Source organism: Juglans microcarpa x Juglans regia, chromosome 8D, assembly GCF_004785595.1.
Source record: "Juglans microcarpa x Juglans regia isolate MS1-56 chromosome 8D, Jm3101_v1.0, whole genome shotgun sequence".
NCBI lineage: Eukaryota > Viridiplantae > Streptophyta > Magnoliopsida > Fagales > Juglandaceae > Juglans > Juglans microcarpa x Juglans regia.
This window is the reverse complement of record NC_054608.1, coordinates 6,225,516-6,246,635: the sequence shown is the minus strand read 5'-3', so window position 1 is coordinate 6,246,635 and position 21,120 is coordinate 6,225,516. Positions and strand designations below refer to the sequence as shown.

Genomic DNA, 21,120 nt, shown 5'->3' with positions numbered 1-21,120 from the left:
TCTTAATTTGTAAATAAATTTAAAAAAGATGGCATACATCCAATTTAAAAGATACAATGTGTTATATTATTATAGATTGTGACATTAAATATGTGAATTTATTAATATTGGTTATTATTTAATTTCATAAACCACTATCTCAAAGAGATGTATTGGTTTAGTATTAATGATGTGTTGTTTCAAATGAAAGGGTATGAGTTTGAAACTCCACAAGTGCATTTTGATTTATTTTGTAGAATAAATAAATTTTTGGACTTAGATAGACACAATGCTTGGCCGGCCAAGCCTTGCATGTGGGCCAAACAGTCACAGCACTTGGGTGTATGCACATAGGCCGAATATGCACTTTGATATGGTGCAATACTTTAAAAATCAATTTAACTAAAAAGACACTTCTTAAAACTCAAACCAATGTCCTACATTCTCCAAGGGAGGTGCCTGACCATTAAGCTAAGCATACCCTTTGGTCTTTAAGTAAAACATTATGAGCTTTAAACCAGTAAGTAGTTGCCAGTCGAAAAGTAACAAGTTAAGAGTTGTAATCTTGCACATGGTGCCTATGAATTTTAACATCCTATTCATTCTTTATAAATAGAGAATGAGACCCAGGAATTTTAATATCATATTCTCTCATATTTTCAGTCACCTACATAATTTTGTAGAAAAATTCTGAAGGAAAAACTTCAGAATTGCTATCTGCAGTTGATGACTTTGTTGTATCCTGAAAGTGAATTACTTGTAACCCGGTAGCAAACTATTTCGAGTCAGGACAATTATCACCTTAAAATAATATTCTACACGCCTCAAAGTCTCATTTATTTTTTCAAATTAATCTGCACAATTTCTTCAACACATAGTACTACACAGAGAATTATATAAATAACAAAATACAATCACACATTTCCTCTGCTTTCAGAGCAGTAATCCATGAACAAGGAAAGCGTAGCTGAAATTTCAACACAATTTAGATAAGATACACGACTGAAAATAATACACAATAGCTAGATTTCTACCATGCTAAGGGATGCATGCATGGATCTCCACTTCAAGGTGAGAATGGCTTCCAAGGGTTCCAAAGATGAAAGAAATTAGGAAGCTAATCACGTCCACAAATATTTATGCAAAGAGGTAATCAAAGTTGAGAGAGGATGTCTGTCATGCAATGGCGTCGACTGCAAACAGCCTCCAAAGGCTTAGCCCTTGACATGATAAACCCTAAAGCTGGGTTCACGTCCACCATCTCCTTGTCAGGCCTCTCCCACTCAAAGCTCTGAATAATCGAACCCAATACCAATGAAATTACTCGAACGGCCATGCCAAAACCGGGGCATTGCCTCCTCCCCGTTCCAAATGGGATGAACTTGAAAGCATCTCTTTCTCCATTCAATATTGCTTCAAATCTCTCTGGCTTGAACTTTGTGGGATCCTCCCAGAGGTTGGGATCTCTATGAAACGCCCACGTATTCACCAACAACATCGTCTCTTGTGGTATCCTAAACCCACCAACAGTGCAATCTTCTGTGGAGAAATGAGGAATTAAGAGTCGTGCTGGAGGATACAGCCTAAGCGTCTCGTTGATGACACAGCGAAGATAGGGAAGCTTGGAAAGATCAGATTCATTCAACAAGCGTTCGTGTCCAATTTGGTCGTCAATCTCTGCCTTAACTTTTTGCAATTCCTCTGGGTGATTCAGAAGAAGTGACATCGCCCATTCCATGGTCGTTGAAGTTGTATCCGTTCCCGCAACAAACATCATCTGATCAAGCATAGTCGATGTTCTTGCAACGTTAGAATAAATTTTAATGTAAAACTCTAGCTGCGACGCTAGCTAGCTCCTTGTTTTATTGATTTCAGAAACTCGATCCAGCGCGCACTTTAAAGATTGCATCACAAAGCCATGCTAGTTAACAATTTCGCAAATTCTTCGCATGCAATTTATTATTTTCTAGACACATGATATCTTGTTCAACATATTAATGCCACCACCAATAAATCATCACGTGAGGCATTTCTCTGGCCCTCCACTTGTTCAGAGGTTTTGAATTCTACCAATATCAAAACGAGGGGTACATGAATTAAAGGCAAGAATAAGATCTTAAGATAGGGATCGGTATCATGTATCTTTTATTATCTGCGGAAAATATCATGTTTCGTTATATCTTGTTAAATTTTAAATAACATGTCCACCAAGGTCAAAGTGATGGGCAGATCGACAGAGCACGTTGCTTCGTACCATAAGAAAGTAAAAGGATCAGCTCCTATGAAGAAGAAAGATAAAAAAAGCATCAGGGAATAATGAAAGGGACTGAAATATGCTGCTCACCGTCACGACGCCTTTGATGACATCATCGGAATATAATTCAGGTTCCGATTCTTGGACAGACATCGGAGTTTCAATCAGCGTACTCTTCTGTTCCTCGTTCATTTCCACGGCATTTTTCAGAAAACTGGTTTTCTTTTGCTTAATCTCCTCTATAAAATGATTCAACAATACATTTCTCTTACCCTGCAAGCTTCTCATGTTCTTCTCCAACCCTTTGTAGCCAAACCACCTCAAAAAAGGAAAGAAATCACATATATTCATTCCTAAATGAGCAAATAGTGACTCAGCATTACTGGAATATTCTGCACTGCATTCCTAACTAACTCACACCTTGAACGTGCTGGAATGGAGGAAGATTCTCGAATACTTTTGTAACCGAATACTAGTCTTTTCTTATCATTTTCTTTATGTAAATATAGGACATATAATGCCTATAAATACTGCACTGTTGTGGTTGTATGAAGAGCAGAAAATATATACCAATAGAAGATGAGTTTGGATCAGACTTTACATTTCGTTGAGACATTTCTTCGAATGGTTGTAATGCTCTGTTTTCTTTACTTCTTCATGGTATCACAGAGCCCTTAGGACCTCCGTCCCATTTTTACGATCCTCCATGGCTAAACTCCCTCCTCCCAACCCCAATCTCACTGCCTCTGCTGCCCACACCATCACAATCAAACTCTCTACCACAAATTTTATTCTCTGGAAATCCCAGGTTATACCATTTCTCAAAGGCAACCAATTATTTGCCTTTGCCGATGGTTCTTGCCGTAAACCCTCTCCCACCATTAATGATATTCCTAATCCTGAGTATGATAAGTGGATTCTTCATGATCAATTACTTATTTCTGCTCTCTCCGCTACTCTTACCGATGGCATTCTTGCCCAGGTCACGGATTGTTCCTCCTCGCATGAGGTTTGGACAACTCTTCAAGGCCTCTACTCTGCTCATTCTGATGCCCATCTTATGCAAACACATCTCCAATTAGCAACTCTTAAAAAGGGAAGTGACTCCATTACTGAGTATTTTAATAAAGTCAAAGCTCTCTCCTCTTCCCTCTCTGTTGCTGGTTGTCCTATTTCTTCTAGAGAATTCAATGTCTATCTCTTGGCTGGTCTTGGCTCGGACTACGAATCCTTGGTCACGTCCATTTCCACCAGACCTGATTCATTATCCTCTTCTCAAATATTCAGTTATCTTCTTAACCATGAGTCACGCCTCACTCATCAAACTCAGTCTTTGCTCTCTGGTACTTCACTTTCCGCCAACTCCACTTCTGTTCGTCCACCTTTCTCTCCTTCCTCACCAAACCGAGGTCGTGGTCGTGGTTTTCGGCATGGACGAGGAGGAGGTCGAGCTCCCTCATCTCCAAACTATTTTTCTAATGTCTCCTCCAATCGTCCTGTCTGTCAGGTTTGTTACAAAATCGGTCATACTGCCATGGTCTGTCACCATCGCTTTGATCATGCCCATCAGTTACCACCTCCACAATCCTTCTCGGCTAATACCACTACCTACACTCAAACTCCCACTTATCCAAACAGTTGGTTCCTTGATACAGCGGCTACAAATCATTTTACAGCCGATTTCTCTAACTTGAATCTTGACTCCCGTCAGTATCAAGGCACTGATCAAGTCTACATCGGGGATGGTTCTTCTCTCCCAATTCAGCACTCTAGCTCTGGACTTCTTCCCACCCCAAATGGCAAATTTCTTCTTCGTCATTTATTACATGTTCCCTCTATTTCACGAAATTTATTATCTGTTCGTCAATTTTGTCATGATAATAATGTCTTCTTTGAGTTTAATTCTTCTGGTTTTCTTGTGAAGGATTTGCGCACACAGACGGTTCTTCTTCAAGGAACCATTAAGGATGGCTTATATGTGCTTCCTGCTGATGCTCAGGCCATGTCCAAACATGCTCTTATTGGTGAACGTACTTCCCCTCAAATTTGGCATTCTCGTCTAGGTCATCCGTCTTCACGTGTTACTGCCTTTACCATACAGCAATTTCATCTTCCTGTTACTACTACAAGAAATAATCTGCAACCATGTGCTGCTTGTTTCCAAGCCAAGGCTCATGCTCTTCCCCACCCTTCCTCACCATCTCAATCCTCCCAACCTTTTCAACTTTTATTTTTAGATGTTTGGGGACCAGCGCCTGTGCTCTCCTCCAATGGTTTTCGTTATTATTTGTCTATTATCGATGACTTTAGTAAATACATCTGGTTTTTTCCTCTAAATGCTAAATCTGATGTAACTACTATTTTCTTGGCATTTGTTCAATATATAACTAATACCTTTTCTTCTAAAATCATTGCAATACAAACGGATTGGGGAGGTGAATTCCGCTCACTTCCAAAAATTTTACAACATTTTGGTATTTTCCATCGAATAACATGTCCATATTCTCATCCTCAAAATGGTAGTGTGGAAAGGCGTCACCGTCATATTGTTGAAACTGGACTGTCCTTACTTGCTCAATCCTCTGTACCTACTAAATTTTGGATTGATGCTTTTCAAACTGCCGTTTTTCTTATTAATCGCATGCCCACCCCAATTCTACAAAATCAATCCCCTTTTCAAATTCTGTTTAACCAAACCCCTGACTAATCCTTTCTACGTGTTTTTGGCTCAGCTTGTTGGCCTAATTTACGTCCCTTCAATAAACACAAAATGGACATGCGCTCTCAACTTTTTGTCTTTCTTGGTTATACATCTGATCATAAAGGGTATAATTGTCTTCATGTTCCAACTGGTAGAATGTACATCTCATGGGATGTGTGCTTTGACGAAAACAATTTTCCCTTTTCCCACAACACTGGTCCCCCAGCGTCTATGCCTCCGATCCATCCCTTAGACCAAACAGCTTCTGGATTTCTACCTGTTGGGCCCGAAACCACTTCCCACTTACCAGATCTTCCTTCCGCATCATCCGGCCCAACTCAAGCCCATCAATTCGACCGTCCCATACCCAACCTTCCAGGTGAGTCTCTGCTCTCACGTGATCCTCCCATACCCACATCCACGTCGTCTCCTTCCTCATCAGACCCTAATTCCTTCTCTACCACGATAGCGCCGACACCCATCCCCACAAATCCTAATTCCTTCCCTTCACAGATCGCACCGCTTCCTTCCTCTACTGACTCCAGGTCCCAATTAATACCATCTTCGGCCTCCTCCGTGCCTCCTTCTTCAAATCTGCAGCCTAATACCCACTCTATGCTCACCCGATCCAAAACAAACACCACTCGACCAAAACAGCGATTTGATGGCACTATATCTTGGCCCGTTACTCATCCATCATCTCATCTCACCGAAGCTAAGCCTATTCCTGAGGAGCCTTCCACTTACACTGAGGCCTCGAAATTCCCTGCCTGGCGTTCTGCCATGGCTTGTGAATTTGAAGCTCTCATTCACAATAAAACGTGGATTTTGGTTCCCCCTCATCCCTCTCAGAATATTCTTGGTTCAAAATGGGTCCTCAAGACCAAGAGGCATGCTGATGGTACTCTAGAGCGTCGAAAAGCTCGACTGGTTGCTAAAGGGTTCCATCAGCAACCTGGTCTTGACTATTCCGAGACTTTCAGTCCAGTGGTAAAACCTGTCACCATCCGTTTATTACTCTCCATTGCTGTCTCTCGGCACTGGCCTTTGCATCAGCTCAATGTTCAGAACGCCTTCCTTCACGGAGACTTAAAGGAGGACGTCTTCATGCAGCAACCTGTCGGGTTTGTCAATTCTGACTTTCCTCAGTATGTATGTAAACTCAAAAAATCCATTTACGGACTTAAACAAGCCCCACGGGCTTGGTTTTCTAAACTAAGTTCAAAATTAATTGCTTTGGGTTTTCATGCATCTGTTTCTGATTCCTCCTTGTTCATCTTTAATTCTGATTCTACAACTGTCTATGTACTTATTTACGTAGATGATATCATAGTTACGGCTTCTGATTCTGCACTTATCACTGAATTCATCACAGCTCTTCGCACTACCTTCCCTGTCAAAGACTTAGGCACCTTACATTACTTTCTAGGAATACAAGTGACTCGTAACCCCACTGGTTTGTTTCTCTCTCAGTCCCGATATATCTCTGACTTATTGTCCCGCAATAATATGGATAACTGTAAACCAGTGTCTACCCCCATGGCAACCTCGACTAAACTTAGTGCTCTTGATGGATCCACTTTTGAGGATCCACCGCTTTACCGTAGTGTCGTTGGAAGTCTTCAGTACCTTGCCTTTACTCGTCCTGATATTTCTTTCACTGTTAACAAAGTTTACCAGTTTATGCATTGTCCACGCACATCTCATTGGCAAGCAGTTAAAAGAATACTTCGGTATCTTCGTTCCACTGCTACCTTCGCTCTTTGTTTTTCTTCTGTTTCCTCTCCTAAACTAATAACTTTCTCTGATGTTGATTGGGCTGGTTGCCCTGATGACCGGAAGTCTACCGGTGGTTTCTGTATCTTTTTTGGTTCACATTTAATTGCATGGGATTCCAAAAAGCAACCCACGATTGCTCGCTCTTCAACTGAAGCTGAATACAAGTCTGTCGCCAATACGGCTTGTGAATTACTATGGTTACAATCTCTTATTCGAGAATTAGGAATTTGTCTTGCTGATCCTCCTACTCTACTATGTGATAATATGGGTGCTACTTATCTTTCTGTAAATCCTGTTTTGCATTCTAGAACCAAGCATGTGGATCTTGATTTTCATTTTGTGAGGGACCGTGTGGCTGCCAAGACACTGCATGTGACTTTTATCTCCAGTAATGACCAGCTGGCTGACATACTTACTAAATCTCTGTCCACTACTCGCTTCTCTGCATTACGATCAAACTTAACCATATTGCCTATTTCGTTTGCATCGAGGGGGGATAAAGGAGCAAATAGTGACTCAGCATTACTGGAATATTCTGCACTGCATTCCTAACTAACTCACACCTTGAACGTGCTGGAATGGAGGAAGATTCTCGAATACTTTTGTAACCGAATACTAGTCTTTTCTTATCATTTTCTTTATGTAAATATAGGACATATAATGCCTATAAATACTGCACTGTTGTGGTTGTATGAAGAGCAGAAAATATATACCAATAGAAGATGAGTTTGGATCAGACTTTACTTTTCGTTGAGACATTTCTTCGAATGGTTGTAATGCTCTGTTTTCTTTACTTCTTCAATTCCCAAGTTCGCAAAGTATATCCCTTTCATATCACGGAGACGTTGCTTCCCCAGATCCGTGCCTGCAGCCTCCTCTCCAACGCACGGCTTTCCAGTCACCATTCTCATGATTACATTAAACATCAAAAGTGTGAACAAATACCTAAACTCCACCTTTTGAGGTTGATCTACATTTGAGGACTTGAACAATTGGCAAAGGAGGGAGTGTACTTCTTATTGTCGGATGATGGAAGAGTTTTGAAGGCTGTTCTGAGAGAAGCGCTCGAGGTTCAAAAATCTTCGTAGGTTACGCCATAAATGGCCGTATGGAGCCCAAACTGGAGCAGTTAAGTTGTAGGTGAAATTCTCGGCTGCCATGGTGAGTGGACGATTTGCAAATATAATGTCATTTTTGGTGAAGCATTCTTCAATAGCAGAAGGAGAAGACACAACGAGGATTGGGCGAGAACCATATTTGATATAGAGAATTGGACCGTACTGGAACGAGAGGGTCTGGAGTGCTTGGTAGAGAGGTGGTTTAAGGTGGTGGAAATGGCAGATTATTGGTATGGAAAATGGGCTGGGTTGTAACGCCCCAAACCCGGTTGGCTAGGAGAATTACTACATGTCACTCATAAACATGTCTCCCAACACATCCAAAGAATAATCTCCAAAAAAAAAACTTCATAAATGAAATCAATCTCATATCTTCTCAATAATCTCATTAAAAACTCCACATAATCTTTAATGCAATCATAAAAATATCAAAGGGTCCACAATCTCCCGGTAATAGTAACATACCAAATTGATAAAACCATGGGTCCTACTAAACCCGAAAATATAATTAAAACTCAAAGACATTAAAACTAAGGACATCAGAAGACCTTCTTCTAACCACATCTCCTCAACTTAGACACGTTCACCAATCTAATCCAGATCCTCATTTGGACTCTCCATATCATCTGAAAAATATTATCATGATAGGGGGTGAGTTATCACAACTCAGTAAGCAGAAATCATATGCTAGAGTGCAAACATGAGCATTTACAAAGAATAACATGCAGAACAAAATATTTTCCAGAGTTATCATGCAGAACAGAACATATTTTCAAGAGTAACAGAGCGATGGTTTTAAGACAAGTAAAAACCCATAGTACTTTGGCATAACATAAACTGAGTATCATCATCAGATCAAAACAGAGCATCAAACAGAGCAGAGACCATGTTTCACCCCCGTGGTAGGGTTGTGCTAACCCCGGTGGCCAAACCAGGCAGAGACAGAGGTGAAATCTTTCCTTTATTCTTCTCGGAGCCCCGAGTGTGCACACAGGAAAGACCACAATAAAACCATTTTGTTTCCAAAGTGGGTGCACTCAGAGACAGAGAAGTTGGTACCAACCCAAATAGAGCAGAGCATAACAGAGCAGAGCAAAGCAGAGACAGAGTCAGATACGAAAACCAGTACACCATGCCAAAGGTTTTCAGATGTTATATCAAAATAATACAGAGTATCAAAACAGAATCAGACAGTTTACACACACTGAACATAAAAGCCAGAACATCCTTTCAAATAAATGCACAACTTTTCATATTCTCAATATCGCTCATTTTTCAAATTTCAGAAATCACATGACAGAATTTAGCTCATGTCTACACAATGCATGTCAGAACATATTTTTCTCTTTTTCGTACAGATTTCATGAGTATGCAAATAAACGACCGAGGTTGGTTTTGTTTTTCCCAAGTTCTCTTTTCACCACAAAAAATGTAAAGTTTTCAGAAAATCAACCTCAGTCTCAAATAATTCGTGTAAGGCCTAGCATAGGAACCCCGCTTACCTGACTCCTGCAGCGTATTATCTATACCTTGAAATTGACCTCTATCAATCTCGTCGCCTATTCATAAAAAAAATATATATAAACTAAGTATTAAAAGAAAATAACACAACCTCCATCTAAATAATTATAACCCACAATTCCAAACCATATTGTAGCAAAAATAGCTTACTAAGTCAATCAAGTAGTAATCTGGACAGCCCTAAATTCAATCCAAAATATCACATACTAATCTTAATATTTACTAAAACATCCTCCAAAGTCAACATCCAACACCAATAATCAAAAATTCTAAGACCATTCTAATACAAAGTGTTGGCTTACTCACTTAAATGACCAAGAACTAGGAATCACAAGCCACGGAAGCCCAAGAACTGACGAAATGCAAACTCAACTCACGACAACAACAAGCTGCAGAAATGAGGATAAAAATCAAAATAAATTCGAAGAAGAAACTGCATGAGTACGCTACAGCAATAAGAAATTTCCAGCAAAGGCTTCAATGCCTACCCGAAACACACCAACCCGAAATACTCCAACGCACAGCAACCAGAAACTCACAAAATGCTACTCAAACTCACGCAAGGACCAAAAACTGCAGAAACGAAATGGAGAGAGGATCGATTGAGAGGATGCATTAAAATAGAGTCTTGTTGCATAACAAAAAAAATGGAAGGAGAAGAGGTTATACCTGAAGACGAAATCTTGAACAAGAGGAAGAGAACCAACGGAAAAGCTGGAGAGATGCGAGAGGGAACCCCGTGCTCTGCTGCAAAGTGAGGGATTGATTTAAGTGAAAACTGAAATGGGGAGTTATGGGTATGAGTTTCGGAAGCCACAAAATAACGCCAACAACAAGGAATAAAAATTAAACCCAACAAAAAAAAAAAAAAAAGAGACAGAATGGAGAGACGTGCGAGAGAGAGAGGTGCGGAAGAAACTGAAATGGGGAGTTATGGGTATGAGTTTCGGAAGCCACAAAATAACGCCAACAACAAGGAATAAAAATTAAACCCAACAAAAAAAAAAAAAAGAGACAGAATGGAGAGACGTGCGAGAGAGAGAGGTGCGGAAGAAACTGAAATGGGGAGTTATGGGTATGAGTTTCGGAAGCCACAAAATAACGCCAACAACAAGGAATAAAAATTAAACCGAAAAAAAAAAAATGGAGAGACGTGCGAGAGAGAGAGGTGCGGAAGAAACTGAAATTGAAGCAGAGAAATGTGGGAAGAAAGGAGAGAAAGAAACGGAAGTTGAAGAAGAAATACTCACCTCCAAAAACGACGTCGTTCGGGACTCATACTAAACACTAAAATGGCTGGGCCATTTTCACGCCATGATCCGGGCCTCGCAACGCCTGGGCTTTACATCCTCCCTCCCTTACAAAAAATTCCGTCCTCGGAATTTGCTATAAGCTATAATAATTTCCTTCGAACAAGTGAGGATATTTTACCCGCATCTCTTCCTCGAATTTCCAAGATGCTTCATTTTAAACATTCGAATGGTAACCCAACTGATTGGCATTTGAATGAGAGAAGTTGACGTTCGTTAAATATAGTTCAAACGTATCATACTTATGTTTGAACATTTATGCATCCGAACGTTAATTAGAATAAACGTTCAAAATTTCGTTCGGACGTAAACGGACTAATGTTCAAACGTAAGCGTTAACGTTCGGACGTTATTTCGAATGTAAACGAAGGAGCGTTCGAATGCAAGTGGTACGTTCGGAGGTTTGTTGGAACGTTAATCGTTGACTCATTCAAACGTTTTGTTCGTTTGAGGGTCAGAACGTTCGAACTTAAAGGCCTACGTTCGAATGTTACGATACACAATATGTATTCACGTTTGAACGTTGGTTCAAATGTGAACAAACGTTCGAACGTTTTTACTTTACATTCGAACGTACAGATCAAATATACTAATTTCATAAAATTTAAAAACATATTACTTGTTTCATCATATTACATGCCATCAATTAAAAACTAACAATGTCTTATAAAATTTTAAAATTAGATATTAAAACTAGCCACCACTACAAAAGATAAATTTATTTCTTCTTTTTTCCTCGCCCACCGCGATTCTGTTGCAACGACATCACACGCTCCATTTACTCCATCATCTCCCGTTGCACTTGCTCTTGCATTTCACTGCATATTCTTTCCTCCTGGTCTCTCTGTTGGTCCTGCAAACGCGTCTCTAAATGAGACTGTTGTTCTAAGAGAGACTCTAACTCTTGCTGTCTCGACCTCATATACTCATTCTCACGCCGTGCAGCTTCTAAATCTGTCGTATGATTATTAATTTGTAAAGTCGATGAGGTTGAGGAGGATGAACATCTATGCTTGATAGATCGTCCCAAACCTCTTGCCATACTAGACTGCGGCCTGAGTACTTGCTTGAATATGTCTATGTCACTAGGAGAGGATTCCCCAGAAGTCGACTGCATCTCCGTCATTTTTTCCTGTAATTTGAAAGGTAATGATCGTAAATAATTAGTAACGTATTAAAAGAAATAGAAATAAAAACTAAATTATTCAAATGTTACATAAATAATTTATTTAACAAAATTAATACTGCTTACATAATTATCTGCAGCGACAGGATCCATCCACTCACTATGCTCATTAGTGTGAGTAGCAGCATAGACATGAATGAGGGAAAAGTTTTCATGAGGGAAAAGTTTTCAGGATCATCACGTTTCTAACAAAGCGACATTAGCAATTTTAAAAATATAATGTTAATACTTAAATAAAAGAATATCAGGAAAATAAATGAAATCTAAAATTTTTTAATTACCATTTTTCAGCAAGATGGTGGAATGACCTTGAACCGGCATGATGGTGGATAGTCAGAGCGGATCTATTTTGTGCATTTGTAGAACTCAAGTTCTACAAAATATATTAAGAATGTTAATTGTAATATGTATACATATAATATATAGAACGAATATGAATGTAAATAATTAAAAGATATAAATGTAAAATACCTGATAATGGAGATGCAAAAAGATCACAACACTTTCTCTAATCATCTAACTTCATCTGCTAAAAAGGAGACTGCGCAGCCTCTTCCAACGTCTCAAACTTCTTGAAGTGGTCATGACATCGTCCTTTGTGACGTCGGAATAGTGTAGCCATCAACTCATTCACGGTTCTCAAATCCTCGCTACGGCCAAAGTCGAGGTCGAATTCATTCTAACAAGGGAATCAGATCAAAAATATGATATACTAATTTAGGTGAAAAAAATGTACTCTCAAAGTAAACTCACCAGCACACGACTTCGAATGTGCTCCTTAATCTCATTTGGAACATCTCGCCATGAGCGCACATAAAATGGAGCATAAGCTCGAACTACTGTGCCAATATAGGAGGAAAGCGCTGCTGCACTATCATTCACTCTTCCAGTGGAATTATCAGGAATTGTGATCTTCAGTTTTTCGTTCCTTCTATTTTTTTCAAGAGAGATGCCACGTGTATAGCCACGACCGCGACATGCAGATGCGTCAACTACATGATAATAGATAGTATAATTATAAATTATATAGTTATCGAGACAAAAGTATTAACTATATGATTAACTATCAACGACAATATTTCCTTACTGGTAGGTGTCGACTGGCTGTTGTTCTCTTCTGTGTTAACTTGATTTTCAGGAACGGATTCCTCGAGTGGGAAGTCCTCAATGGGTTCAGGACTTGGACTTGGCAGAGGCACATTTCTCCGTTGTCGTTTTGGCGGCATTCTTGAAAATAATTAATTATATCAAAAGAAATTAATTAGAAGAAATTATGAAAATTCAAGATATTTTATAGTCACCTATATGAATTAAATATTTAGTACTTTTATAATTCATCTTCGGATGAATTTTCCATGCTTGTTTTAGAATCTCCATCAATAACATCTTCATTATCATCATGCACCTCTTCTTCATTGTCCTTATACACCTCCTGTCCGAATTATGATTCGTCTTCATCTTCTGACTCTTCCTCTTCTTCTTTCTCCTCACTTACTTGAATTAAATGATCATTTAATACAGACGGGTCGAGATGGACAGGTGGGACATCATCTCTACACAAGGGGAGCAACTCGAGTGCACCGAGGTCAACAAACAAGTTAATATCCTCTTCATCTTCCTAGTATGCCTCTACAATCAGAGTATCATGATCTTCATCTCCGCTATTCTCATAATCTGCACTCATTCCTGTTTCATATATATTTCGAGGGATAAATTTTTGTACGACTCGACAAGTTATCTCTCCACTATCTTCATCAGCACTTTTCATTGGATCAATCAAGTAATAGACTTGGGTAGCTTGACAAGCCAATACAAATGGATCACCTTCGTACCATTTAGATGCAGTATTGGCACTCGTAAAGTGATTATCCCTATGTATCGAAACTCGACCACCGCCTAGATCCCACCAATCACATTTAAAGACATATGTTACAGACTTAACCAGATATTTCAATCCGATAATATCACGTATGACACCATAATAGTCAATATCATCTGTTCCATGACTCCCCTCGACCAACACACCACAGTTTTAAGTCTTTCTATTACGTTCACGGTCCAAAGTATGGAATCTATAACTTTGAACCGTGCATGCAGTGTATCGAAGTGCTCTATTTGAGAGACTACGGGTCAATGCATACAATTCAGAAAAAATTGATCCGGGATCACGAGCACGTTGTTCCAAAATCTAAAAATTAAAATAGTATATGTTTATTATTTCATTATCCAGAGTTAAAAATTTCAAAATATAATATATATTTAATTTTAGTTCATACACGTTCTTCAAACCATCCGGAAAATTCTTTCTCGTGTCTTGCCTCTATATTTTCTACACCTTCCGTCCTAAGTTTGTCCATGTGCTTACTGTTATAACATGTTGCAAAAGAAGTATATTTTGAGCACAACAATTATAGTTAATTTTAAGAAAACTATAATTATTCGAAGTATGGAATGACATACCTGAGATAATCATCAATCTCCCGGCAATTATTTAGCACATACTACCAAACTTTACCCAACTCTCCGTCAATTAAATCGTAACCCGTTTGTGCACCCAAGGGTCGTACATTCTGGGAAAACACTGATATCTCACGAGGAGGCGAAGCAGCAAGATCAGTATTTCGCTCTTGACGATTAAATCTTGTCTCAACACCACGAAGATATAGAGAGCAAAATGTTAACCATTCATCGTGTATATAGGCCTCTGCTATTGAACCCTCAACTCTGGCTTTATTCCCAACAGTGCGCTTCAGTCGACCCAAATATCTTTCAACTGGATACATCCAACGGAATTGCATTGGTCCACCCAAAAGTACCTCTCACGGTAAATGTATTGCTAAATGGACCATGACATCAAAAAATGATGGTGGAAAGATCTGCTCGAATTTACATAGTATAGTAGCAATGTCTTCTTCCAATTTCGACAATACTTATCGATTTACTACCCGAGCGCACAAATCCTTAAAAAACATACAGAGTTCAGATATGGCGATACGTACATTAGATGTTATCTTCCCACGAATTCCCACAGGTAATAACTTCTGCAAAAATACGTGACAGTCATGACTTTTCAATCCACTGATTTTCCAGTCATCAGGACTCACGAATCTACCAATATTTGAAGCATAACCATCTGGCAACTTCACACCTTGCAACCATTTGCAGAAATCCATCATCTCCTCCCTGGTCATCGTAAAACATGCATGTGACATGACCACCCTATTGCCTTCCACCCGCAAATGTAGATTATGTTTAATTCTCATTCTCTCAAGATCTTTTCTCGTCTTGATCGTGTTTTTTGTCTTTTTGTTAATACTCATTAATGTACCCAGTATATTATCACAAATATTCTTCTCTAGTGCATTACATCCAAACTATGTCACAACATGCAGGACGACCAATACGGCAAGTCAAAAAAAATACTACGCTTTGTCCAATTCAATTCTGCTGCGCCTCGTTTTCTCTTGTTCTTTTCCCGACTTTTGCCAAAATTGTTCACTCTAATATGTTGCAGTTGTTCCACTATCTCTTCCCCAGACAACTCTTTTGGTGCAATTCTATCCTCTACTCTCCCATCAAACTTAGCACATTCTCTTCTCCATGCATGATTTGCTAGTAGATAACGTCGATGACCCATGAAACACAACTTATGAGAATATTTTAGCCACTCACTAGCAGTTTCTTTATTACACGTCGGACACGCTAACTTCCCTTTCGTACTCCAGTCGGAAAGATTCTCATATGCCGGGAAATCATTTATGGTCCACATTACCACAACATGCATCTGAAAAGATGTCGACATGGATGCATCATAAGTTCTAACACCTGTTTCCTATAACTCTTTCAGCTCTTCAATCAACGGCTGCATGAATACGTCAATGTCATTTCCAGGTGATCTCGGGCCAGGGATGAGTAAAGTTAACAAAAAGTTTGGGGCCTTCATGAACCTCCATGGTGGAAGATTGTACGGAATCAATACTACGGGCCAAGTGCTATAACTTGTACTTATATTCCCAAAAGGGTTGAATCCATCTGTTGTGAGTCCCAGGCGCACATTTCGAGCTTCTATCCCAAACTCTGGATATTGATTATCGAAAGACTGTCACGCAAGTGAATCAGCTGGGTGCCTCATATATGCGTCATTCTTAAGTCTTTTCTCCTCGTGCCACCTCATATCATGAGCTGTTTTCTTACACATATATAGTCTTTGCAACCTAGGTTTCAAGGGAAAATACCGCAACACCTTAACCGGTACGTTTTTCTTACCCTTTCACCTCAACTCTTCGCATACAGGACATGCTTGTTTCTGCTCATTCTCCTTTCAGAACAAAACACAATCATTCTTGCATGCATGTATGAACTTGTACTAAAATCCTAATCCATTTATCAACTGTTTCGCTTCATAAAAGTTCTTGGACAATGTAGACCCTTCGGGAAGCACCTCGTTAAATAAGTCCAATACCATGTTTATTGCTTTTGTCGACATCCCGCACAATGACTTAATGTGAAGCAACCGAACAATAAAAACGACATTTTGGAATGTTTTGCACAGCCTGGATAAAGCTCGCGCTTTGCATCTTCCCACATTGAAGCGAAATTATCACAATCAGTCCCTCTGCCACTTGAGGCATTGTCGTCAACCTCATCCATAAACATCTCCGCTCCAATGTCACGAAGTTACTTTTTTGATAAGATAGTTGGTCCTATCACACGAGATTATATTATCCATATTGCACAAATCTCGTCACTCTACTACATTCCACGTTAGTAGAAATTTCGGCAGCACCTCCCCATAGTTCTCCAAGTATACATGTTCAAATAGAGAGATTGTGACCCTACGAACAGTATACTCGAAGAACAGTAGAGGAAGACATCGAAACTTCATATTAAACGTGGAAAGTAGGAGTACCAAAAATGTGCAATACAGATAATATAATCTCAAAGTGTCCACATTGGACAATTCAGGAATTAGTAGACACATAAATGTACACTAATTCCCAAACGGGTCTAAGGTTATTTATGCAATGTCACACGCATCTATAAAAAAACACTACAAACAATATCTTCATGTTCTGTATCTAGATTGTCAAACAAATAGTATTGCATGTTATATTGTTAAACTAGAGACAGATAAAAGAATATATTCACATGTTTCATATCATGAGTAGATACGAGGGAGAATGATCTTGAAGAAATGTCTATATTTTAGTTTAATTGCTTAACTGTCGTAGACTCTCCAGTCCTGACAGCTCTCAATTAGTAATTGTCAAGACCGAAAGAGAGTAATCAAGGCCGGAGAGACAATGACAGCCAAGCAAATTGATAGACATTTCTTCAAGATCATTCTACCTCGTTGTTATTATATAATTGTTATATATAATTTTAAAGGCTATTATATAATTTTAATTATTATCATTCCACAATTATAATATTAATTGTTATACTTAATTGAGTGAGTTATTTATTTATATAGACAATAAGTATATAATATTTATATAAGCATTTATTTGATCCTTATTTACTTACTCTTTAGTTTATAATAAATAAGTATATTTATTCCAACTCTACTTATTTGGTAGTTATAAGACTTTTTTATTGAAGAATATTTTAAAGGTTATAATATAATTTTAATTATTATCATTCTTAAAATATAATTTTAATTGTTATACTTAATTTCAAATGTTATAATATAATATTAATTATTATAATTCTTAAGGAGTTATTTTAATTGTTATACTTAATTCCAAATGTTATTATAACGTTTTAATTATTATCATTCTTAAAGTATCATTTTAATTGTTATACTTAATTTCAAATGTTATAATATAATATTAATTATTATAATTCTTAAAGAGTTATTTTAATTGTTATACTTAATTCCAAATGTTATTATAACATTTTAATTATTATCATTCTTAAAGTATCATTTTAATTGTTATACTTAATTTCAAATGTTATTATATAATTTTAATTGAGTGAGTTATTTATATTTAATAAGTAATTATTAATTGTAGTTATTGTATGTATATATATAGTTTATATATAGTTAAGTTATATACTTTTTTTTTCTTTTTTTTTTAAAAGCAAGTTTTATACTATAGTTATAATTAGAATAATAATCATATTCTAACTAAATTAGTATGAATATATTATATATACTTATTAAATGTTAGATATTAAATCTCATATTAAATGTATATTAAATGTTTTTAATCTTTACTTAAATTAAAATCCTAAATTTATAATTTTCTTGTCAAAGAACAAATTTAAAAAACACAAAAAAAATTATTATATAATAAATTCACATAAATACGAAAAACTAAACACAATATATTTCTAACCATATAAACATATATTCACACAAAATTCACAAATAATAATCATAATTATTTCAAGAGTAAGCATAAAATGATAATAATATGTATAAACATATTCCTAAACTTGAGTAAGCAATAACCATGTATTAACAAAACCTAAAGACAACATATTTCTAAACATGTTAACATATTCAAACAAAATTCACAAACAATAATCATAATATTTCAAATCCATATCACAACATATTCACAATAACTCACAAACGATTCACAAACTATACAAACAATAATCACAATATTTCAAGAGTAATCATAAAATGTATAAACATATTGCTAAAGTTTAGAAATATACCTAGCACTCACAATATCTTATTACAAATCCAAAGCTTCCAACTTGCCAAAACGACCAATCCTTCAAAAAAATAAAACACTAATTTATTATTTTGTATTATATAACAAAAACACAATACAAATATCATAAAATTAAAAAAAATAGACAAAAACTCAATATTTTTTTCTTACCAAAACTCAACGGGACTCTCACTCTAACTCTCGCTCTCCCTAACTCACGTCCCTCTCTCACTCAACTCTCTCTCACTCAACCCTCTCTCTCTCTCTTGCAGAAGACTCTCTCTCAACTCTCTCTCTGTTGCGCGCACGGGAGAAGCAGAAATGAGCCGCTTCCTCCCGTGCGTGTATTCATTAAATCTAAAATTATTAGACCAGACGTTCGAACGTTTAAGTTATACGTTCGAACGTTATATTATCCCGCCCAATTTAATATGACGTTCGAACGTAAGAAAATATGATAATTTTTCTGCGATTAATGTTCGGACGTTTTATATAAACGTTCGAACGTACCCTTTGTATGATAGAGCATGAAATCTAGCGAGAAATTTTCCGCACTTTTATTTTTATGTTCGAACGTACAACTTGCACGCCAAACGTTCATATCATCAAAGAGTTACCATAATTGAGCGGGAAATTTCCCGCACTAATTTCCTAACGTTCGGATGTTCAGAAATTTAGCGTTCGAACGTTATAATTTTCTAGTGATTTTCAGTCACTAACATTCGAGCGTACAGTATAAACGTTCGAACGTTTAGATCATCTCCTTAATTGAGCGGGAAATTTTCTGCACTTTTACTTTAATGTTCGAACGTTATAATTGAAACGTTCGAACGTACCCTTCCTAACAGATATAAAAAATACAGCGGGAATACATTATTAAAGTTCGAATGTTAAAAAATCATGGTCGGATGTAAATTTTTATTCAATAGTTAGTATTCATTAATATAATAGTTATATATACCTATTATTTTCTAGATACTCACAATATTTCTCTTCATTATAATTTTTTTTTTTAAAAAGTTGAAAAAAATACCAACTTCTTTTCACTATTTTCTTATTTCATACAACCTGGTTGTTCAAGATATTCTTTATTACTCCATAAATTCTGCATTATATACTATATTATAGTGTAGTATATATATTATATTATATATATATATATAGTATGATAGCATAATATTTTAGATGAAAACATAATAATATAGTATATATTATACCATATATATAAATCAATAATATATAATTCTTTGTTACTTATTAAATTCTGCATTATATACTATATTATAGTGTTGTATATACACTATATTATATATATATAAATATATATATGATAGCATAATACTTTAGATGAAAACATAATTAATATAGTGTATATACTATACCATATATATAAATCAATAATATATAATTAATAAAACGAACAACAAAACATATATATATATAATGCACTATATAAATACTATATAGTAATGATTTTCTTGAATCACATTATCAGATAGTCATAATTTGTATGACTTTCAACTGCATCCAAATATATGACTTTCAATTTCATCCAACTTAGTTCCATACCGTTCATAAATATTCCCGACTTCAACGACTATCAGTTGTTGCAGTACGGCTGGGGCTACCACTTAATGGACACCTATCTCGATGTCTGAAGATACGTACGACCCACTTCATAGCCACAAACGTAACAAATGAAGGTACGCAACTACAACGTGATCACCAAGCTAGCTAGCTAGTTGGTCCTCTATATATTTATTACTTGTAACATACACAATGAGGATGTTTGAACGTTACTTTGAAAACAAAATGGATCGATCATTCCCAAAAAAATGCACCTTGCTATTTACTGATCCAATGGCCAGCCCCGTCTTTGATCCCCTTCTATATGAAAAAAGTATTATACTTTATATATAGTTAAGTTATATATATATATATATATATATATATATTTTTAAGACATAATTTACACTATACTTATAATTTGAATAATAATCATATTCTAACTAAATTAGTATGAATATATTACATATACTTACTCCATGTTAAATATTAAACTTCATATTATCTGTATATTAAATATTTTTAATCTTTACTTAAATTAAGATCATAAACTCATAATTTTCTTATTAAACATATTCAATAAAAATTCAAAAACAATAATCACAATATTTTAAATCCATATCACAACATATTCACAATATTCTCACAACAATATTTATACACATATTAATTCATCAATGAACACCATAAACTCACAAACTATTCACAAAATTCACAAACAATAATCACAATTATTTCAAGAGTAAGCATAAAATCACAATAACATATATAAACATATTGCTAAACTTTAGAAATATAACTAGCACTCACAAATTCAAAAAAACCAATTAATCTAATTGTCATTCATTAGGGAGAGTAATTTGATTCCAATCAAATTATTTAGGAAATTGTACTAAGAGCATATTGTTTTAGATTGTAATAATAAAGTATATTGTTTTAGACAAGTAATAAGAGCATTTAGTTCTAATTTTGATTTCATTAATTTATAATAGATCATATATATATAATATATTATATAATATCAGATATATATTGTAC

The 21,120-nt window shown here is 36.3% G+C and overlaps 1 long non-coding RNA gene and 1 pseudogene across 1 annotated transcript; both read right to left on the bottom strand.

The window, feature by feature from the left end:
- Window positions 1–798: 798 nt before the first annotated feature.
- Window positions 799–8,080, bottom strand: LOC121242154 (annotated as a pseudogene).
- Window positions 8,081–8,100: 20 nt separating this feature from the next.
- Window positions 8,101–9,729, bottom strand: LOC121242903. The gene is made up of 3 exons (XR_005936004.1): window positions 9,659–9,729; window positions 9,334–9,390; window positions 8,101–8,457 (listed from the first exon to the last, which is right to left on the bottom strand). It is a non-coding gene; the product is annotated as an uncharacterized LOC121242903 (long non-coding RNA).
- Window positions 9,730–21,120: the final 11,391 nt, after the last annotated feature.